This window comes from Ptychodera flava, chromosome 5, assembly GCF_041260155.1.
Source record: "Ptychodera flava strain L36383 chromosome 5, AS_Pfla_20210202, whole genome shotgun sequence".
NCBI lineage: Eukaryota > Metazoa > Hemichordata > Enteropneusta > Ptychoderidae > Ptychodera > Ptychodera flava.
In genome coordinates this window covers 2,649,937-2,675,841 of record NC_091932.1, presented here as the reverse complement: position 1 = coordinate 2,675,841, position 25,905 = coordinate 2,649,937, and the positions used below count along the sequence as shown (strand labels likewise).

The following is a 25,905-nucleotide window of genomic DNA, read 5'->3' as shown; positions in this document are numbered from 1 at the left end:
TTGCATTATCACTCTTTGATAGTTTAATTGTTCCTATTATGACATATGGCTGTGAAATATGGGGACATGAAATTAATGACAAATGTAACTTTATTAATGATGTTAGTATATCTTATTATAGATTTATCCTAGGAGTCTCTAAACATGCACCGTCTGATGGTGTTGTTGGAGAGCTGGGTAGATATCCAATTCACTTTATGGTGATAAAGCACATGCTCAAATACTGGCATAGATTAGTTTTATCAGATGACATCTTACTGAGATCTGCTTATACATCCAGGTTGAATTCAGATTGGTCTAATTATATACAAAGCATTTTGAACTCTTACAGTGGGAGTGATATATGGTCTTGTGTTTGCAATATCAATTCCACAGTTAATAATGTATATGATAGTTTATGTGAAACTTATGATCAAACATGGTTGAGAAATATTCATAATGATACAAGGAAGTGTGGAATGCAGAGGAATAAGCTCCGATTTTACAGACTATTTAAGACAAAATTTGAATTTGAAAGTTACTTGCTAGATATAAGATCTTTTACCTATAGGAGGTGGCTGACAAAACTAAGAATTTCGGATCACAACCTACAAATAGAACTGGGTAGAAGGTCAATTCCAAAAGTTCCTGCAAATGAAAGATTCTGCAAGCATTGTAAGTCTTTAGTTGAGGATGAATTTCACTTTGTAATAGAATGTCCAAAATACAGAGCTTATCGAGATAGTCTATTTTCATCCACTAGTTTGTATAATCCTGGCTTTCTTGATTTGAATGATAGAGAAAAGTTCATGTATATCTTTACTCACGAAAACAAACTACCTCTTGCCAAATTTATTTCTTGTACGTTAGTTCCTCCTCCAGCAGCAGCTTCATCCAGTGTTTGCTGAGTTTTGTAATTTTTGCCTTTAACCGCACTCCTTGAGTGTGTTGTTGAGCAATAAAGTAAAGTAAAGTAAAGTAAAGTAATATCATGGTTTATAGGAAGGTAAAATACGCGTGGACAAGACCGGATAACGACACAAATCATCGGGCTAAATTCCAACATAGTACTGCACCTTTGAATAATGGTCCCTCCACAAATCAATGATGAATTTAATCAAGTTCTGATGTTTCTCCTTGGCACTGGTTCTGTGCCGATCCATATCCGGTATCCACAGGCGTGTTGTTTTTTGGGTAGTTTCTATAAGTGTAGTTTATTCTACGTTTCGACGTTCTCTTCCGTAGTGATTAGGCTACGGAAGAGAACGTCGAAACGTAGAACTACACTTATAGAAACTACCAAGAAAACATCACGCCTGTGCCGGTATCCTATAGGAAACTGCAGCTGCCAGTTAAGGATTTGCAATACTTGAATTGTTTACTGGATGTATCACTTCATAGAGAGTCAGAGACGCTGATCTGTCCAGGATGTGTTAGAAGAAATGAAGATAACACGAACTGGCCACCATAACCGAATTACGGTTGCAGTGAGAGAGTGCAAAACAAACGGCGCGGCGTGAACTCAAGTGTGGAGACCAAGCACGGTGACCTTCTCACTGTACGTGTGAGTACATTTTCTATGCGTGTACTTCTCATCGTCTGTAAACTCTACATTTGTCATCTGTTCAGCATTCCTTACATATATTCCACAGTTAGTTTTGGTCTTGTGCTCTCATGAAAGATTAGTTCGGGGGGGGGAGGGAGCTCGGAGAGTGTCTGTGTTTGCAGAAATAACAGTAAGGGTTATAAAAACAAAGCCAGTGTTAGCCCTTGGCAAGTATTGAGTAATTACCATAAACTGCAACAACAAAAAGTATTACTATGGACTAGACGCGATGTCTACTTTAGAGTGTCTATAAGTAGGATATTCTACGAAATGTGTGATTATCAGTTTTGTTAGTATTGCATTGGATTGTAACCGACTACATATACAATTTTTTAGTGGTTACTGAGAGATTAGGGCCGAAATTGTGTATCATAGTAATGGCGGAAAGTTTATAATTCAAGCCTGAAAATGCTGTGTGCACAAATTAGTTGTACGAGACTCAATTTTTTTATGAGTATGGCTTGTGTGGATAAAAAAAACATGCGTACATGCAGTTTAGTAGAAGAGATTTATGCAGTTTTCAATGTACTTACATATCTCTAATGTAATAATTTTTACAGCTAGGTTTCAACACAAAACTGACTGCACTTTGTGTCAAATTGAAACAGTTGACTGTCGTTATCAGATTTAGTTGTCTTCCAGTTTTTTATGCTAGCCTTTGACACTGAATATTTCATATCTTTAATATATTATTGTTGTAAAGCAATATATTGTTACGTGCAGAGAAAACGAACAAAAGGGTGAACTCAGCAGTTTACGTTTAAACAAAATTTATTACGAAAACAAAACTAATTGCTAAGTCAGGGACAGAGTACAAGCTTTAAAAGTGTACAGACTACTTATCTCAGCTGGGACGGCAAAGCTCCAGTCTCAGAGTTGTAACAGTCAGTCGGATGAATGAACAGTCCTTTGGCTTGCAGGCTTGAAGCTGCACAAAGTCCACAGTATAAATCCAGCGTTGACAGTGAAGGTCTTGAAAAGTCTTGAGAATGACTACTGCTGGAGTTAGTAACACACAAGAGACACGATCCCAAAAGTCTGACTGGAAGCTGTGCACGTCCCTTTTATAAAGGCATGTAAGAACAATCTAGAACTTTTATTGACATGCTAATTACTGTTCTAAAATTATCTCCCTTACACAACTAATCAACTTTCCAGAACATCCAAACATGACTAATTGAATTCAAGGTTGTGAGGTCATCAAGGGCAGTGACCTTGAGAATGTTCTAGACTAATTGAACTCAGGTCATGATGAGTGTGGGGGGAATGACCTACATAACACACCCCCTCTTCAAAAAAAAGAAAATTTTTCAAAGAAAAATCTTTCTTTTACAAATGTAATCTTGAAAAGGATTTAAGTACTCAAATTTTGTTTTACTCTAAAGTAAAGTTTCTTGAAAGTGAACAACAATAAAATTTCTTGAAAGTGAACAACAATAAACTCTAAATACGAGAGAGACAGTCTGCAATTAAATTGTCTCTGCCTTTGATATGTCTAATGTCAAGATTAAACTCCTGTAACATTAAACTCCATCTTAGCAATCTCTGATTTTTGCCTTTAAATTTCTGCAGAAAAACAAGAGGGTTGTGATCAATATAACCACTATTGGCTGATTTGAAGAAGTAACATAAACTTCAAAATGCTGTAAAGCTAATATCAAAGATAAACACCTCTTTTTCAATTGTAGAGTAGTTTCTCTGAGATTTGTTAAATTTGCGTGAAAATAGCAAACAGGATGATCTATACCATGACTATCCTCTTGCAATAAAACAGCACCAGCAGCCGTATCACTAGCATCTACAGCTAATTTGAATGGCAAAGTGAAATCTGGTGCAGACAACACTGGGGCACTTTGCAGTATGGCTTTAAGTGTATCAAATGCCTGTTGGCATTGCTCTGACCAAACAAACTTTACTTTCTTTTTAAGTAAGTTAGTCAAAGGCTCAGTAATTGTGGAGAAATTTGGACAGAATTTTCTGTAGTAACCAGCCATACCGAGAAAGCGCATCAGTTGTCGTTTGCAGTTTGGTATGGGAAAACTTGAAATGGCACTGATTTGGCATCAACAGGTTTTACCTCACCCTGTCCTACAGTATGTCCGAGGTAAGTTACCCTAGCCCAACCAACTCAGATTTGGCAAGGTTGACAGTCAACATTGCTTTGCTCAGTCTCTCAAAGAACTTCCGCATGAGCTTGATGTGTTCCTCCCAGGTGTCACTATACAGGACTACGTCGTCAACGTAAGCTGCACACCCGTCTAGCCCGGATATGACGTCGTTGATCATCCGTTGGAACGTTGCCGGAGAGTTCTTCATTCCGAATGGCATCACCTTGTACTGGAACAATCCGTCTGGTGTAACAAAGGCGGATATTTCACGAGCACGATCCGTCAGAGGGACTTGCCAAAATCCCTTCAGTAGGTCAAATTTTGTCACATACTTGGCTTTTCCCACTCGGTCGATGCAGTCATCAATCCTCGGGATTGGGAAAGTGTCTGTCTTTGTTAAAGTGTTGACCTTCCTAAAGTCCGTGCACATACGATAACTGTGATCTGATTTGGGAACAAGTATACACGGCGAACTCCAGTTACTTTTACTGGGTTCAATAAAGTCATTGTCCAGCAGGTATTTGACTTCTTCCTGGAGATATTTCGCTTTTGTTGGATTCAGTCTGTATGGATGTTGTTTTACAGGCTTACTGTCCCCAACATCAACGTCGTGATAGATGACGTTTGTCCTCGTTGGAACATCTTGAAACAGGTGTTTATATTCATGGAGCAGTTCTTCACCTGTTGTTGTTGTTCTGGCTGGAGGTGTGCCAACTTTGTAGACTCCAGCTTCTCCAGGATTTCTGAGTTCTGAAGCTTGACCGAGCCCAGCTTTGAGTTTAGAGTATTTTCACTCAAGTCAGTTTCAGTATCACTATCTTCATAATGGTTTGAACTGACTGCACTGACAGGCTGAGTTATAGTAGGATTATCCCTATCAAAATATGGCTTAAGCATATTTATGTGACATAGCTGTTTTTGTTTTCGCCTGTCAGGTGTTATATGATGTAATTTAAATCACTCAATTTCTTATCAATTAGGTATGGCCCAAAGTAACGAGCATGGAGTGGTTTGCCAGGAATTGGAAGTAGAACAAGAACTTTTTGACCTGGTTCAAACTTCCGTTTTGAGGTGTTTTATCGTATTTGATTTTCATTGACTGCTGAGATGACTCAAGATTTCTCTGGCTAATTCACATGCTTTAGAGAGTTTTGTACGAAAATCTGACACATATTGCAAAATATTCAGACAATCATCATCGTCTGATAGGAATTTCTCTTTAACGAGCTTAAGTGGGCCACGGACTGTATGTCCAAATACAAGCTCAAATGGGCTAAAACCAAGAGACTCCTGAATTGACTCTCTAACAGCAAAGAGCAAAAAATGAATTCCTTCATCCCACTGCTTCTCTGTGTCAAAACAGTAGGTCCTAATCATGTTTTCAAAGTTTGATGAAATCTCTCAAGAGCACCCTGACTTTCTGGATGATAGGCGGATGACCTATACTGTTTAATGCCTAGCTGATCCATTACTTGTTGAAAAATTCCAGACATAAAGTTGGAGCCTTGATCGGACTGGACACATTTAGGGAGGCCAAATAAAGTGAAAAATTGACTAAAGCTCTCACTATAGTCTTTGTGCTTTATATTTCTCAGTGGTATGGCTTCTGGGAACCGAGTTGATGTACACATAATTGTCAACATGTACTCATTTCCTGATCTTGTTTTTGGTAGGGGCCCAACACAGTCTATTAGTATCCTACTAAATGGTTCTTGAAATGCAGGAATTGGCTGTAAAGGGGCCTTTGGAATGGTCTGATTTGGCTTTCCTACCATTTGACATGTGTGACAAGTTTTACAGAAATGTGCTACATCCTGCCTGAGATTAGGCCAATAAAAGTGACTGAGAATTTTGTGATAAGTTTTCCTGACTCCTAAGTGACCAGCCCAGGGGGTTTCATGGGCCAGGCGCAATATTTCAGCACGATAGGGCTTTGGAACCACAATTTGATGTTTTATAGCCCAATCGTCATGAACCAAAACATCTGGAGGTCTCCATTTACGCATGAGAATACCAGATTTTGTATAATAGGAAACAGAGCTATCTGAAGTTTACCTTCATCATCTACCCTGTCAAACAAAGACAAAATATCTGGGTCTTTGTGTTGTTCTGCAATGAGATTTGATCTAGAAAATGTCTGACTTTGGTCAGCAGAAGTTTTACTGGAAGTTTCAAATCCACGAGGGATAACGGAATGATCCGTGTCAAACACCTGACTGAGAAAGGTGTCATTTAAGTCAACATCTGTGACATTATTTTTGAGAGTATTTTGATTCTCGGAAGTTTTCTTTGACATGGCTCGAGTAATTGCACACGAAGGAAAAGGGCCGGAATTTCTTCCTCTATTGGCTCTGGATTCTGATCTAAACTAGGATTATCAGTCACAAGTGGATTAGTAATGACCTTGTCCCCAGCAAGGTCGTTTCCAAGAAGAAGGTGAATCCCTTCAAAAGGCAAAAAAGGCCTAATACCTAAAGCCACAGGTCCAGAAACAAAGTCCGAAGACAATAGACATTATGGAGAGGAACAGGAATGTAGTCATTACAATCTACCCCCTTAATAAGAACTTTAGAACCTGAAAATGACTTTTCAGAAAACGGCAGGGTATCTGCCAACAAAAGAGACTGGGAAGCCCCGGTATCTCTTAAAATTTTGACAGGGGTAGCGAGAAGAAAATCACTAGAAAGTGATATAAAACCATCGTGAATAAATGGTTCGAAAATACCCATAATGCTATCTTGAGAAGAATTGACCTTGACCTCATTAATTGGGGATAAGAGGGGTTTAACCTCAGAAAATGTGTTGCACACATTATTAGACTCTAATTGAGTTGATGAAGAAATAAAGCCGGTGGGCTTAGATCCACTTTGACCACTTTGACCTTCACGTTTTCTTTTCAATTTGAAACACTCTGACATTAAATGGCCGTCTTTCTTACAATAATTACAAGAAAGTGTACCGAACTGTTTGTCAGAAGGAGATTGAGACTTGGGATCTGATGATGTGGAAGTGTTACTTGAACTCTGTGAACTGTTGTCATTTGATTTTCTACTGTCCTTTGAAAAATTCTTGGATGAAAAGGAGGAGTTAAATTTACCTGCATTGTTTCTGTATGAAAAGGACTGGGATGGTTTGCTGAGAAATGAAGATTTGTGGGTAAAGAATAATCATCGGCCAAACGTGCAGCAACCTCCAATGTATCTGCCTTTTGTTCATTGATAAACGTCTTGATGTCACTCCGAATGCACCTTTTAAATTCCTCAATCAAAACAAGCTGTCGTAATTTGTCATAATTCTGACTGACCTTTCCGAAGAACACCATCGATCAAACAGTTGTTCTTTTGTTCGAGCAAATTCAATGTAAGTTTGATCTTTCACCTTCTCACAATCCCTAAATTTCTGACGGTAAGCTTCAGGCACCAATTCATAGCCCTTGAGAATTAATTCCTTCACAGAATCATAATTTGAAGCCTGCTCTACTGACAACTGAATGTAAATTTCTCTGGCTTTACCCACCAAAGCACTCTGCAAAAGCATAGACCAGGACTCCTTAGGCCATTCAGACTCTGAGCAACTTTCTCAAAATGAAGGAAATATTTATCAACATCCTTTTCTTGGAAAGGGGGAACTAACCTGAAATGCTTAGTGATGTCAAACTTGTCTGAAGGGAAGAATTTTCCTGACTGTCCAAGCTCTAAACGTTTTATTTCTAACTGCAATCGGTGTTCTGCTAATTCTCTTTCCTTTTCTTTTTCCTCTCTTTCTTTCTCCCTTTGTCTTTCTTCCATTTGCAATTCTTTTTCTTTCATTTCCAATTCCCTCTCTTTCTGTCTTTCTTCCATTTCTAACTGCATTTGTATTTTTTCTTTTTCTAATGCCTGTCTCTCCTTTTCCATTTGTAATTCTTTTTCTTTCATTGTAATTCTTTTTCTTTTTCTAATGCCAATTTTTTAGCTCGAAATCTGCCTGTATTTCTAATTCCAATTTTTTGAGTTCGAAGGAAGACTCAGGCTCATAATCTTTTAAGGCAGACTCTTCAAAATGGCCAGAATTAACTAAATGTTTTGCAATCTTGAACTGTATTTCTCGCTTGCGCATAGATCTTTTGACATCTACTTTAAGGAAATTGGCCAGTGCTATGAGGTTGTCTTTTCTGAGGGAATTAAACGTGTCCTGATCAAGGTCATCCATAAATTCGTCTGGCTTGAATTCCGCCATGATTGAATTTCGCTGAGTTCACAGTATACAGTAGTTTTGAAAAGGTAGGCAAATTGTTGTCAAACGGCTCAAAATATTCGTCTCCGGACGAGCCCCCAATTTGTTACGTGCAGAGAAAACGAACAAAAGGGTGAACTCAGCAGTTTACGTTTAAACAAAATTTATTACGAAAACAAAACTAATTGCTAAGTCAGGGACAGAGTACAAGCTTTAAAAGTGTACAGACTACTTATCTCAGCTGGGACGGCAAAGCTCCAGTCTCAGAGTTGTAACAGTCAGTCGGATGAATGAACAGTCCTTTGGCTTGCAGGCTTGAAGCTGCACAAAGTCCACAGTATAAATCCAGCGTTGACAGTGAAGGTCTTGAAAAGTCTTGAGAATGACTACTGCTGGAGTTTAGTAACACACAAGAGACACGATCCCAAAAGTCTGACTGGAAGCTGTGCACGTCCCTTTTATAAAGGCATGTAAGAACAATCTAGAACTTTTATTGACATGCTAATTACTGTTCTAAAATTATCTCCCTTACACAACTAATCAACTTTCCAGAACATTCCAAACATGACTAATTGAATTCAAGGTTGTGAGGTCATCAAGGGCAGTGACCTTGAGAATGTTCTAGACTAATTGAACTCAGGTCATGATGAGTGTGGGGGGAATGACCTACATAACAATATATATGTATCAAAACTGATGTTCTGAATTTGCGGAAACTGCAGAAATACCAGTAAACATGGTAACAGTATGTTGGCAGTCTTGTCTGTTCATGACATGCTAAGCAGTATGTTGACAGTTGTTGACACGTTACTGGTAAAGAATTATAGCAGTTAACAGACCATAAAACTGACCCATTTTACTGAATTTGATCAAACTGTACAGACAAAATTGGTCAAAGTAGATATTTAAATATGGGTATTTTTTGGCCAACTGTTCACACTCTAGTGTTGATATTTTATTTTACTTTTTTGATATGATTCCATGAAAATCTGAAGAAAATGAATCCTGCGTCAAGATATGACCCAGGAAATGATTGACAGAAAGTAATAGCATTTCACTTGCTGGTAAGAAATGTACCTGACAGACAAAATATTTGAAATTTTGAACATCTCCATGTTTGGTTGGTGTTGTTACATTCTTAATCGGACTGTTTTTAATATGTGGTTTGTGTTGTTGACTTGCATTGTCATTTTTCTACTTTTTTCTGGAGAAGGCCACATGCTCTTGATTTTTTTTCTTTCCAGGGAAATGTGGTTCTGAGCAGCCAGACTACTGAAATTTCAATATGGCAAATTACAAGTTTTCTTACTTTTTTTGTACAGTGGCGTAGAGCATTGTGCAGACTTTCAGTCAAGACAATATAGTGGCAACTGAAGTTGCATTGCTTTTGCAAATTTAATACAAATTTAATCATCAAGCAAATCTTTAGTGATTTTTGAAATTTTTTAGATTTTTTTTGTTTCAAGATCTATAAGAGAGTGCCAGCACTAACTGTCACACTATGACATCATAACAAACCAGTGTTCCAGCCAGGAATTTCAAATCAGGGAATACAGTGTCCCACTAACGTTAGTTTTAGGGGACATTTTGCACATTTTTGGGACAACATGCGTCACTTGTCAATCAAATTGTGTCCTATTTTGTAACAAATTAGTTTCATAAAACAAAGTTCAAGTGTACAGGACTCCGTCGCCATGCTTGATTTTCAGGCAATTACATGTAATTTTAGCAGTATACTTTATCTGCCTCCAACCAGAGCTCAGTCAAACTACAAGTAAGTTATAATATCAAGTGCAACGTTTTAATTACTTCCAATCACAGCTCCAAGCCTCAAACTAATCGTGCAAAACAAACGTGGTCAGCAGTACCAAATATGGTACTTTCAGACTACACCCAACACAGTTGACTCACGGATGCACCCAAGGTGACCCGTGCATGAGAATGCGGGACAATGGGTTCTATTTTGGGGACATTGTCACAAGGGCACATCCTGGCTACATATACAACACTGCAAACTGACTTGACCTTCAATTAAGCCATACAAGTACCGTACATTACTCTTCTTCATATACAAACATGTATTAGACGATAGTTGAAATGGTAACAGCACCATGGCACATTTACAATGATCAACAAAGGGGAATACTTGCTTTTCTATCAAGCATTTTTGAATATTGACTGCAGTTGTTCTGTAGTGACTCTGATTTTTGAATTTAAGATAAATTGTAACTTTTTTCTAGTTTCGGAGAATTATTGCCATTTGGGCAAAAGTACCAGTATCTATAAATGGTGTACAAAGTCACAACTGGTAATGCAGCAATAGTGGTAATTGCCGTACCGGCATATCAGTGTAATAGTTTGGCATAAGCACAGTGATTCAATCACATATGAAATTGTGTAGTAGGTGTAAAATATCTGACAGTGTGCAATAGAGAAACAACATTACCATCATCACCATGCTTTCATCTTGCTCACAAAATGTACAGGCTGATAAATTCTGTTCATGTTTCTCTTATAATAATAATGCATTGTGGTATACCATGCCATATCTATCATGAGTACTGTTCTGTAAGTAGTAGATTTCTATTCAGACCTATATTTTATGGTCAACAATAACCATACGCAATCAATACATGTTGTGTTTCAAAATGGCTGTACATCAAGAAAGTGTGGAGACTTTCAACCCCCAACCCTCAAAAACTGAAAACAAAATTATTGAAATTCATTTGCTATAATTTATGCAAATACAAAGCCAGATCTCCTTGTAAAAAAAACTCACTTGTAATATTATGTTTGCCAATGTAATATTGCTTTGACCGAAATAACTAAAATCAGTACAGAAAACACATTATGATTAGAGAGGAAAAGTTAAAGTACTGTGTAGTGTGGCAAAAAATTTATGCTGAGGATTAAATGTAGAAATGTAGATATAAGTATACATATTGCAGAATACAACAAAATTACTTGTTCGTGTTCAATAGATTTCTGTTGTCGACCTTTTTGGTTAACTTGGTTTTACATATAGATGTATCCATTTAAGGTAGAGTGCATCTAAGGGAAAGAAATTTGTGCTTTCAAATTTTATCATATCTCTTCTGACTTACCACTTACCACTTTCAAAGCTCTTGATGAAAGAAAAGTTTTCATCATCTTAGTCTTTTGGAATTCTTAAATTTTAGTTTCCCCCATAGAGTTAACACAGGGCTGACGGCCATTTAAAAGTTTGTCTTAACCAGTTAGGTAATCAGGCAGTAATTATCTAGTAGCCTCTGGACTCTGTTTTCTCAATCCATACAACCTGAAAATGTGCGTTTTCAAGTAACTGTCATGACCTGTTCATGTAATGCAGTGTATTCCCTGCGTGTTCATTGAAAGGGACACTTTCTGCTCCACTCATCAAAATACGGTAGGGGGGCAAATTTGACATTTTAGGGGGCAGTCACTGTTGATGTCGATTTGCCTTCCTAGGAAGCACTTACCTGATATCATTTACGATCGTCACCAAGTTCGGTTGCATCGTCTATGTCTCATGCAGCACCCAAGTAACATTGACATCATAATGTTTGTGAGCTTGTAATGTGCTTGGCTGCTCTCCATCTTCTGTTGACTTGTCACACACAGGTTTTCCGACTCAAAAATTGGTGTATTTGTTCCCTTGGACACTATTTGGTCCTAATTTTGGGGTTTAAATCCATGAAAATATGCTCCAGCCGAATGGGTCACTTTTTCACAAAAAAATCTTTAAACATGGGCCGATTTTTATCCTAAAAACCCTACGCATGGGTCAATAACAAAGCAAATGTCCCATGCTTCAGGAAAACTGTCACGTGCAACAGAATAAAGGTGAAATTCCCTAACTTTGTAAAGCACATCCCTAACAGTGGGCCACATTTTCGGAATATACATGGGTTGAAAATACCAGAAGTAGGCCTACCCCTTCTGGGCACCAATCAAAAGATTGTGTTTCATTGTGATCAAGATCGATCGCCTAGCTAAACCTAGAATTTTCCATAATTATCATGATCGTTCTCTGCTTTCAAACTTTAAAACATGAACATCAAAATGCACTAGTATCCGTGGGGACTGAACAGCAAATACGTCGTTGGCTATTCTTTTCGTTGCGTACACTCCATGTCATGACAGGTGATATTTTGTCCTTTTTCTAAGGGAGTATTATGCCTAGAAACGACAGCAAATTCACAGTTTGCTACACTATACACTTGGGACACCCTAAAATATTTGGACATCTTTGCTGACTGTGTTTTGTGTGCGATTTCCGTGCAGTCAGTAACTTTTTCAGGGCACACAATGGTTCTAAATGCGCAATTTGTGCAAATGCGCAGTCATGAGAAAACCCTGGTAATGGCCTCTCCATTCCTCTTGACAGGTGTGTGCTTGATACAGTGAGGCTTGTGAATCTACATGGGAATGTTATTTGGCAGTAGCAAAACTCTATCCTGATTCCTGTAGAACACCTGGTCTGTGTCTCCCAGACAGCTCAAAAGATTCTCAAAGACAGTTGATAGATTGCATCAATATCAAAAATTCAAATTCATTCATCGATACAGTTGACATAAGTAGTAAATATAAACTTCAATACTTCAAATGATGTGTACTTACTCTGGTTATGTTGCCTCCACATTTCTTCCTCTTTGTGGTTCTGGCGTAAACTGCCTTTTTGTGCAAGTGAATGTCATGTGGTACAGTGTTAGCAGATATTGTTTTAAAAGGAATCTCCCCTGTTTAAAGCTGGATTATCGTAAGTTTATACAAATGTAAAAAAGTCTACTACTGATTGGACATGTCATGTTTGTCCCAGAATCCCATACTTTTATCATGTTTCAGGTGTTCATTGTCATTGAATCTTGCATATGATGTTTGTGAATATATAGCGACTAAACTTGAGTGGAAAATAAACAGAAGAAATGTTCTGTTTTTTTTGTCATGGAAACAATATGTTTCAAAAGTGTCTAACCTGAATGATCACTGACCCCTCATTGTAAATGTCATGAAACTGCCAATCATGATTATCCAAATTTATTATTATAATAATGTCCAAGCGATATTACTGTTTAGTGGTGCTGGTTGAAGCAACTATAGTGCAAAGAGGTTGCAGCCAAAATGTTCAGAGCAAGTTACCCTTTTTTCCATGGGCACAGTTTTTTCAGTCGCAACAAATAATGAAAATGACATATGCCATTTCAGGGAAATATGCATAAGCTATACAGTATACCTATGCCAACATCAATGGTGATTGTATCATCAGTTCAGTCTTCAGTATTGCCTAAGAAAATCCTATGGGAATGTGTCTGATTTGATTTTTGTTTAAGTGCTGCACTTTGGTTTTACCAAACGTGACTGGTGGTAGATATGTGTCTATTTTCATACATTTCAGACCATGGGCAATTGGTACATTGCTGAAATCCCTCTCTATATTAGCCATTTTGTTTGTTTGTGTCAATCACAGTCAGTTGATTCATGTGTTATATAAGAGTTACACTGTGAGGTAGCTGTATTGACATTATTTCTCTTACACACCACTGCTGAGAAAATGTACCGGTATACCTGATGGTATTTCAAAACTCTAGGATTTTGTCTAGGATAAGGAAATCTGATGACAATTGACTTAGCATTTTGAAAGGGAAGAATATTAAGAGTATTTGTGACTTCTCTCCCACTGATCCACTGTCATTAGTTTTTACAGTGGGCATATACATTCCTGATTTGTACAATGCAACATTTTAAAGGGCAAGTAATACTAACTTTTGATGAGTTTTTCACTATTTTTGTTTTTAATATCAACCATAATTTATTTTTTGGCTCCCCAAATCATGTTGAGATACACAGTATTCAGCTTGTCAACATGTGTGAACTGCATCGTTATTATTGACAAGTGACTTCTGGTCTGGACTAAAATTCAAATGTAAACAATAACAGTGCACTTATGCTATGTTGACAAGCTAAATAGTGGATTTTTCAACATCATTTCAGGTGTTGAATAAGAACATGCGATTGACATACAAAACATTTTTTTTTTTACATTTTCACATATGACAATTTTTTGCATAATTTAATAAGTTTGCAAATTTTCAACCCAATCAAAGCCAGAAAGATAGTAGATTTATTGACAATGTGTAAATCAAAAGAGATAATGAAAAGACTACTACAGCATCTGTTTCCATAGAAGTGCAGAATTAAAAACTGACAACTTGGAGTTGAATAAACCTGAATCACACATTTACAGTACCGTAGAGCTGCCTGTACTTTATAGAAATAATGGACGACACGCTGACCATTAACGTTTATTTATGGGCAAGGGTGAGAGGAAGGCAAAAAATTAACGGGCGAGGCTTGCCGATAAGTTACCAAGTTTACAATACCGGGGTATTTTTCATATTCACGGGCATGAAAACAGACCATTACTGTGTATTTGTGGGCAGTCACGTGGTACACCTCGACCAATCAAAATGCGATGGACAGGGCATGGTAATATAATGAAATTTAATAATCCTTGAGCATCACCACCATGTATGAAATAGATTTGAATAGTTTTAAAGGAGATGTATAAAATGTAAATGAAACAACTTTTGTTTTTTGAATATTGATGCATTAATGTTTTGATATTAAAGAAGTACAAATATTCCCTATAAATAATTTAGGTCAAAGTTGTTATTACCTGTCATGGTTTAGTGAGTGATATCACAAGACAAATTGTTGCTGTTACAGTGTTTTTGAATGGCTTCCCAGTTCAGCCCAGACATCTTCTATTCAGCAAATCATGGTGAATTTATAAAATAAGATGTCCTCATCTGTTTTTATATCTTCTGTTATTTGATGTCAACTTCTCAATGGCTGCAGATTACAACAATATGCACCGTTATCATATTTATCTATTTTCTTAATCTTTGAACAAAAAGAGAGGAATGGGCAACATGATTGAGTCAGGATCTTTTGTTCTGGGATGACCTTTGAATTTAAATTCAATATTTTGACCTACTTGTTCTTAGATTTTGTAATATGGCTTTATGTGAATGGAATAGATTTTGCTAGGTTTTGAAATGTCCCTATGAAGAGCTTATCAGGTAGCCATAAAAGACTAACAAAGATGCAGAATATATACTGTCATGTTGTGTTCCCAAACATTCGTTACCATCTGGGAGTTATTTTGTGTAAAATTTTTACTCTTAAACTTTTAATTGCCTCTCCAGACCTTGCCTGGACAAGTGGTACTCCAGATGTCCAAGATGAATACTAGTATTGAAAGACAGGAAAGCCTAGGCATTGAGTGAAGAAGCTCCAGATATAAAATGGTACAGTAAGTCTGTTGGTAAGTCTGCAATGAGGCACAGAACCACCGGCCTTCCTCATGATCAATGCCTATGAGTTAGGAGCATTCATAATGGTTTTATTCTTCAAGCTGGAGTGACTGCCTGATTGCTTTAGTCTAGAGATACTTTCTGATAATGGAAATACTATCAAAGTAAAGAGCGACCCCCCTGACCACTAATGTTATTTATTGGTGAGGACAAGAGGAAAGCCAAAAATTAACAGGCAAGGCTTGCTGAGCCTGTTAATTTTGGCTTTCCTCTCGCCTTAGCTCATAAATAAACGCTAATGGTCTGGGTAGTGTCTGTTATTTCCATTACATTATCAACAGGCCTAGGAAAACCTTCAAAATTTATGAAAATTTCCCATGAAAAAGACAACGTGTGTATTTATGGTCAGTCACGTGGTTCACCTCGACCAATTAAAATGTGATGGACAGGGCATGGTAATATCCTTCCTTATATTGGTAGCATATATTACGTAAGCTTTGATGATCACAGTTGACAAGTTCTCCTCTGTTGAAGTTTGTAAGTTAATTGAACCTGTAAGTTGTCTTTCAACATGTTGTGGTTCATTCTCATTAGGGAAACTTTAAAAATCATCAGAATCTTTTGTTATTGATGCCAATTCTGCAAGCTTTATGAGATTCTTGCCAAGTATCTGTACCACATTGACAAGGTAAAATATATATGTACACTTATGCTTTTTGTGATGAATGTAACCAATTGTGACCTAAAATTATATATGATAATTCTAATCACAGACTATTTCTGTAGGTATCAAAGAGAACAACCATAACTGAAGAGACCATCAATATTGAACCAGAGACTAATGAACCAAATTATGACCCAAAGATGGAATCCATCTCCTGGAGATTTTTTCTGGTCTACTATAACACCATATTGATAGCATTTGTAAGGTGAGTCAGGGATAGGAGTTGGTCATCTTTCAATCTAAATCTCAGTGTAGTGTGTGGCTATATTACATGCCTTGATCTGAGTGCAAACCAGTGCATTGATTTGAATATAGGAACATCCAGGGAGTAAACAGGCCCTTTGAATGATGTACTGACCATGACCACTTTCCATATTTACCTGGACCGGTGAAGCCCTTCGACGTTTTTGATGTCAGTGTAGACACTTAACAATAGATGTAAAATATCCATGTGCACACTGCTAGTTTGGCTTTCGTTAAAATCTGTTTGATGATGGTTGATAATGGTAAAATGCTTGAGAATGTCCTGCATGTAACTAAATGTCATATAGCATTAACTGTGAAGAGACATCATCACATGTAATAAAAATATTGTTGCCTGAATACATGAGTTTATATGCCCTCACAGCAGGAGACAGATTGTTTTATTTCCTCAAAGGAGATCTGGCTGTTCTATATTCCAGTTGTTCAGAGGTTCAGTTGTTGCTTAGAAGGCAGATCTAACAGTTTGTCTAATAATTTATAGTACATTAATTCTTTTACTGAAATACCCAATGACATCATGCATGTTACACATTTAGAAAATGACGTCCATTTGATATTTGATTCTATATTGACCTGTAGAGAGCTTTTATGAATTCCATGCTGGAGAAGTAGAGAGGGCAAGGGATCAAGTGAAGCATGGTACAGCAAATAAGCTAGCAATATCACTACCTGGACTTCATCCCTGTATAACTACCACCTGGTCCAGCCAAACTGGTTGTGTTGTTATTGTCTTGGTGCAAAGAAGTTGAACTGATGATACAAACTCATACATCTAGCTGGTGAGTTTAAAAGTTTTACCACCATACCTGTAGTACGTTACAACCCTATCATTTTTCTGCTGATGTGCAGCGTGCTCAGAAGGTTATTTCTGATTGGTCAGTTGTCACTATTCATAGCAACTTATTTAGGGAATCTGTTTGTATTATTCAATTATAACGGTATCCAATTGGATAACAACTTCAAAGAAGCTGCACATCAGCCTTCATTTTCTACTGCAGAGATATTCTAGGTCGTGCCATTGCGCAATTTGCACAATAAAATCTCAAATGGCCCTCATTTCACCGTTTGATGTGCCACTGAGGGTGCAACATTCTCTGAATCGTTCAGTCCAGCAGAGATCACGTTGTTCATACATGTACATTCGCGCAGTGAAGTAAGGGCTTCCCAATGGTCATCATCTCAGTCAAAGTGTGGCATGTGACATGATATTTTACTGTTAACTGGCATCATCCTTCAGCATTATGAGATATCAGTATGTAGATAAATATTGTCTATCATTTGTATGTCTGGCCATCAAAAGACCCTTCAAAAGCACTGCACATATAGCTTGCATGAAAATATTAATCTTTACGGCCCTGATACGGGTTTTGCGGACCGAGGTTGTACGGCGGAAGGGCCCGAGCGTGCGAGGGCCCGTACGCCGTACGACCGAGGTCCGCAAAACCCGTATCTGGGCCGTAAAGGTTTTATCATATACCTTATTGAACGGTTGTGATATGTTTCAGTATTTATCAATAAAATTTTGTTAAAGTTATGGGCGTAAATTAAAAAAAAACATGAGCCACGCAACTTTGCAGATTAATATGTACGATGTTGTCATTTGTGGAACGCATCACAAGCTTGTTCTATGCGAACGCCAATGTCACTACAGAATGAGCACAGATGAGTAGTTGATCCTGCTCGTTAAAATACACTTTCTCAGCAAAACATTGAGAGGAGACTATCAAGCACTTGTTTTAAACCAATTTTGATCGGAATAAGATTCGAACTGTCTACAATTTGCTTCAAAACTACGAGCGAAGCGCATAGAAACGGGTTCGAATCTCGCGCTGACGTGCTTTCGAATGGAATGTACGTGGATAGCAACGCGCGTAGCAACGACAACGAAAAAGTTCGAAAAAGCGCGCACACTACCTTATTTGGGCAAAGTGTGCCTGGGCGTGATACGGCAACTTATTACACACCTGTAAGAGTGCCTTTTCCCATAGGTTTACATGGGTACGTGAATCTAGGTATATAATAAAGTCTGGTAATATTATTGGTCAGAATATCAACACCTCAAAAATAAAAAGTAACTGGTCGGCGAGCCTTGATATTTGGTTTATTGGTACCTTAGGTAGATGTAATGGACAGTTTTGCTTTGTAGCAATATCTGTAATTGTCTATTTTCCATGTTTCTCGTATTCTCCTCTGTGGTAAAAAATGTCCTCAGAAAACTGTAACTTGATTTTTCTTGAAATGCGAATTTCAGTGTCCCACAGGTGTTGTTGTATATGAGTGCTGAAATTCTGTGTAAAAGTGAAATTGAAATTTTAGAATAGGTAACTGCCAAATACCTTCAACTATTCACCTTCACTTCTCTGTAGTCAAGTCTACAGTCTTCATATACAATAATGGGTTTGTTTCAATCATGCTGGTGAAAGGTAGTAATCTAGTGTCTGATGCTAAATTGAACAAACAGTCTAGGTATGCCAATAATGATTGCTGAATCATTTTTAGTCGGTGTCCGTGGGGACTTATAGGTTTGGTCATGTCCATGCGTCCGTGCGTGTGTGCGTCCCTCCGTTCACCCCAGATATCTCAGAGACGCCTGGAGCGATTTCGTTCAAACTTGGTACAAGGATAGTACCCTACCTCATACAGATGCACGTCGATTTGTTTTACAATGCAATCAAATTTGGCCGTGTCAGAGGACTTTTTAGTTTTCACCTCCATAGACTCCCATGTATAAGGCAGTCCATAGACTCCCATGTATAAGGCAGTCCATAGACTCCCATGTATAAGGCAGTCCATAGACTCCCATGTATAAGGAAGTCCATAGACTCCCATGTATAAGGCAGTCCATAGACTCCCATGTATAAGGCAGTCCATAGACTCCCATGTATAAGGCCAAGAAAAATAAAAATTTAGTTTCTCATCGTATTCATATTGCAAAAAGGATGCAGTGACACAGCTTTTAGTCCCCACAGATAAAGTCCAGGGGGCTCACAGATTGGGTCATGTCAGTCCGTGAGTCCATCCATGTGAGTCCATCCGTTCACGCAGATATCTCAGACACTTTGACAAAATGTCACGTGACCTTGGTGACCTTTGACCTCGAATATACATATTTGTCCATAACTTAGTAACCACAAGTGCTAAACCTTTCATATATGGTATGATGGGACACCCTATGACGCCACATATTGTACCTCATTAATTATGTGCATATCTAATTTTGAGCGAGCCAATAGAGCTAGAGGTCTGATTTTTGGTATATATGGATAACTTAGCAATACAATTTTTTTGACAAAATGTCACGTGACCTTGGTGACCTTTGACCTCAAATATACATATTTGTCCATAACTCAGTAATCACTAATGCTACACCCTTCATTTTGGTATGATGGGACACCTTATGACGCCACATATTGTACCTCATTAATTATGTGCATATCTAATTTTGAGCGAGCCAATAGAGCCAGAGGTCTGATTTTTGGTATGTAGGGATAACTTAGCAATACAATTTTTTTGACAAAATGTCACGTGACCTTGGTGACCTTTGACCTCAAATATACATATTTGTCCATAACTCAGTAACCACAGGTGCTACACCCTTCATATTTGGTATGATGGGACACCTTATGACGCCACATATTGTTCCTCATTAATTATGCACATTTCTAATTTTGAGCGAGCCAATAGAGCTAGAGGTCTGATTTTTGGTATGTAGGGATAACTTGGCAATACAATTTTTTTGACAAAATGTCACGTGACCTCGGTGACCTTTGACCTCAAATATACATATTTGTCCAAAACTCAGTAACCACAAGTGCTACACCCTTCATATTTGGTATGATGGGACACCTTATGACGCCACATATTGTACCTCATTAATTATGTGCATATCTAATTTTGAGCAAGTCAATAGAGGTAAATGTATGATTTTTGGTATATAGGGATAGACTATTTGATAGAAATTTTTTGACAAAATGTCATGTGACCTCAATAACCTTTTACCTTAAATACACGATTATGTCAATAAATAAGTAACCACAAGTGCTATGTCCTTTATATTTAGTAGGATGGGAGACCTTATGACAACACATGCTTTACCTCGTTAATTATGCCCATATATAATTGTGGGCAAGCCAATAGAGCTAGATGTCTGAATATATGGATTAATTAGCAATACAATGTTTTTTTTCAAAATGTCACGTGACCTTGATTGACTTTGACCTTGAATATGCATATATATGCATAACTCAGTAACCACAAGTTCTTTACGCTTCAATTTTGATAGGATATTAGACCTTAAGATGTCACATCTTGTACCTCATTTATTATGCACATATGTATTTCTTGGCTGGCCAATACAGCTAGAGGTCTGATCTTTTTTCCCGATTTAGAACCATAACTTAGACATGCCTCTTGTTTCAAATTGGGAACAATGACATAGACCATAGATCTGAACATATACACTCCAGTGATACTTCTTAATGACCTCATTTCCCTGCCCCATCAAGACTAATACTCCCATTACAAGTGGGGACTATGTCATTGTCAATGACTTGTTTACTTTCCCATTGTTAAGACCACTGTCCAACATTAAGTGCCATTGTTTTCTTCTACCAGCAAAATTTACCAGTCAGCCTCGTTAGTCACCCTTACTAATACCTGTATTTGGTGTACTTTTGCCTCAGACCAACTTATGAGGAATAGCCTTCCACATTCATATGAATGTTCTGACTGTGTCCATTACATACCCCGGGTATAAACAAACTTAAAGTATTCCTCTGCACTTTCACTGGAGTTGACAATTGTAGTTCACATACATTTCAAGAAACGATTGCCATCACAAAGAATTTACTCTCTGAATTTCAAAGCATACTCCACTTTGAAATCCACTGACATTACAATTAACTGTGTCTCATAAAGAGCACTTACTTTCAATCAATTTATCAATCTAGTCTTGTGTCGAACTGACAATACATAATGCATAATGAATTGTGCAGATTTAACAGATTGATTCCTTTCCCTGTTTTCACAGCTTAAAGGCTCAGTCTGGAAGGTGAAGACTCTACTCTACTGTCTTGAAGACTCCGATGTCAGTCTGGAAGGTGAAGAATCTACAGTCTTGAAGAATGAGTGATAACTCTACACCACGACAGCATTTTGAATTAAACATTACGGGATCAGAAGAAAACTGAAATTAATTTACATTCACAGTAAGTTCATTTGTTTGCCTGATAAATAAGTGTGATTATTTCATTAATAAATGCAATTTCTGTGTCAATGTATAGTGTTGAATGAATGCCTTGCCAAATAGTCTTGGAAACAAAGAAAACTCAAGGTCACTTGTGATGTCACAACTTAGATACTGTACTGTTAAAAGTGAAAATAGTTTGATACAAAAGGTACCATACATGTACTGGTACTCAACTGACACCAGTTTCTCATCATGCCTTCTGATACTGGTATCTAATATCTTCAATGTTCAGATATATGTTACAACTTCCAGATGCTAGATTTAAGCTGAGTATGTGAAAGTCATCCACTTGGTGTTTTGTTTTTATTTGCAGAGTCATCAGTCTGTTAATAACTGTTTTTAATAATGACATTCAGTAAAAAACAAAATGTATTGAGATTGTCACATTGACAACATGCTCTCAAGTTCCATTATTTAAGATACCGGTACACAGTAAGTGAGGCTACCCACAATTCTCCATGATCTATACACATGGAGATCACTCACTGAACTGCAGCAAATTTCTTCTATACACAGAACAGCTTGGTCCATATTTCAAATTCTGACAGCATAGTTTTTGATAATTATAATTTTCTGATTTCCCACTGTGAATAATGAGAAGATCAACGCCTTTTCTGCGGAGGTGAGAGCAATTTTGTAATTTTGTCGACAGATTTTTGACAGCCATACACAATATTTACAAGGAAACTGAGGGAATAGGTTGCATCTGTGTTGGCAAAGAAAGGGGTGTTCATATTTTTAATGTTCCTAACAAAGGAAATTTGCATGTTTGACAGGTGGTATGAGACCATCTTAGTTGCTGATAATCCTGACATTAAATTCTAATTTTAAATTGTTCAAACTTTGACTTGATAATATTGACATTTACCAATTGTGTTCTGCCTTTTAAAAAACTTGTAATGTGTATCCAGATATCAACCTTTCCTCCTATACCAAGGACTGTGGTTTATGGCAGAGAATTCCTTGATCCACTTTGTCAAATGATATTGCAAAGTCAAGCTAGACTATATCTATGTTATTTTAATTTTCAAGCTCAGATAAGATATTGTCATAGAGCTGCAATATCTGAGATAGAGAAGATCACCCAAATCTAAAGCCATGTTAAAAAACATTGAAAAGTTATTTTCATCCAAAAATTGACCAATCTTTGCCTCAGCACTCTTTCATACACTTTCAAATTTGTAGTCAATGATATTTGCACAATTGTTGCCTGTTTTAGAATTCCAGGTGTTTCACCCTTGTCTGAGGATTCTAGCAAAATGCTATAGATTGGGTATGCAAGGATGTTTCTGCAGTTTTTCAACGAAATTACTAGGAATGAATCAGATTATATTTCACCATTTACTTTGATGATATCTTTCCTCTCTAAAGTCAATATCTTCTAGCAGTGGTTTTGTCCTATTTAGCCCCTGGAATAAACTTGTAGGGTTATGTATCAATTTGCCCTCTTCTGGTATGCTGATAGTATTGGTTGGCTAACATTTCAGCTATTCCCCAAGTATCTGCTATCTGTGCACACATTGTTTCCATCAATGAAGGGCCAAGAGAAGCATTTGTTTTGGAAAATTTGGCAGCATAGGTGAAGAAGTGTTTTGGATTGCTTGTAAAAGTGTCCACTACTCTTTCTCCTGGAGGTCACAGTCTGTGCCATAGCTCTTTTTTCAGTTAAATTGAGCAAAAAATGGCTTTCCGTCTTGTTGATTGTTGTAAATTTTCCCAATTGTACCATATACCGGTAGTCCAGAGTAAGTGTTTTAATATTGTGATCCGAAAACACAGTTGACGTAACTTCATAGTAATGGGTCATACTTGTATAGTTGCCAAAGGCAAGATCCAAAATGTCTTCATTCCTGGATGGTTTTTGTATAAACTGAATCATGAACAAAGTGTTTGTGTAGTTTATCAGTAGATTTGCCTGTTCTATTTATCCCTGCTACTGGCCATTGGGGAAATTGAAATCCCCAAAATACAGTATATCAGGTACTGGAGATCCAACTTGGTGACTACATGTGGTATTTCATCCATTGTGTCATGGAAGGATTCTGTAGGACTGTTTGGTGAATGATAATCAGGTTTAGATTTATAACTTTTGTACCAATGACATGGCAGTAATAGTTTGAGTGTTGCAGTAATATGATACATGGTATAGAATCATACAAAATTACTCCACCATGTCAACATACCGGTACAGTTCTATCTCTCCTGTAGGGTTAAAATCCCTCAATTTTTATTTCACTGTAACATATATGTTGGCCAGCAAATTTACCGTATGTGTCAATCACCTTACAGTGTTGTAATATAATCTCAGAAATGCAGCTTGTTATATGGTCTACTGTAGACTAGGGACATAGAGGTGTTTGTCATTGATATTTGCATTCCAATTTTTGGCTGTTTATCATGATTTGAATTCTGGACAACAACATGTTTTACAATGTCTCACACATGGTATTGAAAAGACAGAAGCTGTAGCGTTTGGTAATTTTTTTCTCTATACTTGTTTTTCTTGTTAACTAAAGTTTCTTGTTCTACTCCCAATGTGAGTTGCAGTACACAGTATTCTACTCGTCTACTTTCATCATCCTGTGAATGTGTTGACTGAATTGTTATTATTGACAAGTGAATTTGAGACAATAAAATTCAAATATGAACAGTAAATAACAGTGCACTTTACACCCAGAGAAGCTGTGTTGATCAGCCGAACACAGGTGATTCAACATGCTTTTGAAAGTAGAATAAAATCTTGTGTTGACATACAAGCCAAAACAAAAATAATGAAAAAATATCTAAAATAATGACTACTGTCCTTTGACAAGATTATGAATATCATATTAAAGTATGCAAAAGTATTTAAAAATCTGCATATGAACATTTTATCATGGATGATATTCAGTTTATTTTTTTAATGACACACAACAAAATTGAAGTTGAATGGCAATTTTTGAAACAACTACTTTCTAAGACTCCATCTGTCTCTCATGGAATTGCTGGACAGTGGAAACCTAAAATGCTTCAGGCATGCCCTGCCTTTCATGTACCTCCTCAAAAACAAATTAATTTTCTGTCATATGTCATTTATCTTTGAAGAAAGGAATGAGCATATTTTGTTTTTAACTCCTTTTTTCTTTTTTTTTGTTTTTAGGACACAATCTGTAATCTCAAGGCTGGCAGCGAGTTAAAAAATGTGGTAAGTATTCTGGTACACCGTACAGCAAAGCTCTTGAGTTTCGCAAGACAGTCCTTATATTGATGACCAAAATAACACTCATCAGGATGCAAAGTTTTCACCATTTTGTAGCAAAATTTAAGGCAATAAAACAGTCAGTAGATGCTGGTTCCCCCTTAAGGTGAAGTACTACGAATTACGTCAAAATTAAGTTGTGGTGTCATTTTCTTGAAACTTTGCACAAATATTCTTGGAAGTTGTGCAAGTGCAAAAATAAAATAAAAAATGGGGGTCACCACGCTCGTTTCCATGGAAACGAACGTTAAAATGGCGTCTTAGAAATAATAAAAATGATATAATTCACTTAAACTAAAGAAAACAATTATAAAAAGCTTAGCAAATGAGTTAATTTTAATAAATACCAAGACTTAAGATCCATATCTATCGAATGTATAGTTTTCATGATGTTTTTACAGAAATTTTTACATAAGTATCGATTACAAAATGACGATATCGAAATTATATCACTACATAATTTTCGAACTTTCTTCCTGTCGTTTTGAATGGTGTCATTTTGACCAAACTTGGCGAATAAAATCCTGACATAATACCATTTAGTTTACACTTTTAATAAAAGGGTGTCACCATGCTACTTTTTACAATATCCCCAGGTGAATGGGTAATATGCGCCATGTAAATGGGAGAGAAATGTTAATTTTTCGCTCATATTGAATAAAAACCAGCTTCCTAGGGGGTCAAAATATGACAAGGTTATAGATCACATGTATTTCTAAGAGACTGGGTCAAAAAATTAGGTAAAAGCGCAATTTCAACAATGACAGATGATGTTAAATACATGCGCTACAAAGTAACCCATTTGCGACAGGCTGGAGTTAAATCTGCGCAGAAACGTTCTAAAGCGTGTGCGCGTCCGAATTCGTCGGCCTTTACCTTAACAGCATTCACAAATTCAAGCTCAGTGATCTACATGTTTGCCCAAAATGCTTTGCTCTTACAAGTCTCAGTTTATGCAGTTCTGTAAGTTGTTTGCCTCATTATAAACCACAAAATATGTACTTGCGTTTCTGATGAAATACTCTTCAATACAGTGAAATATGTATCTGTTGATGAAATGTTTTTATCTGAGTTTTGTTCCTGTTGACAAATATCTATCTTCTAAGCTACCTTTACTTACAAGAGCCCAGGCCATCTGTTGTGTTTTGCGCATGGATATCATGAGAGCTGTTAAACCCCAGGTCGAAAAGCCCCGGGATCGAGATTA

At 37.1% G+C, this 25,905-nt stretch overlaps 1 long non-coding RNA gene across 2 annotated transcripts; it reads left to right on the top strand.

Annotated features, from left to right (window-relative positions):
• Positions 1–1,289: 1,289 nt before the first annotated feature.
• Positions 1,290–17,483, top strand: LOC139132419 (uncharacterized). 2 transcript variants are annotated; one of them, XR_011552282.1, is made up of 4 exons: positions 1,290–1,537; positions 15,117–15,235; positions 16,011–16,153; positions 16,792–17,483. It is a non-coding gene; the product is annotated as an uncharacterized lncRNA (long non-coding RNA). The 2 variants fall into 2 exon arrangements; XR_011552281.1 differs by having other exon boundaries at positions 1,290–1,543.
• Positions 17,484–25,905: the final 8,422 nt, after the last annotated feature.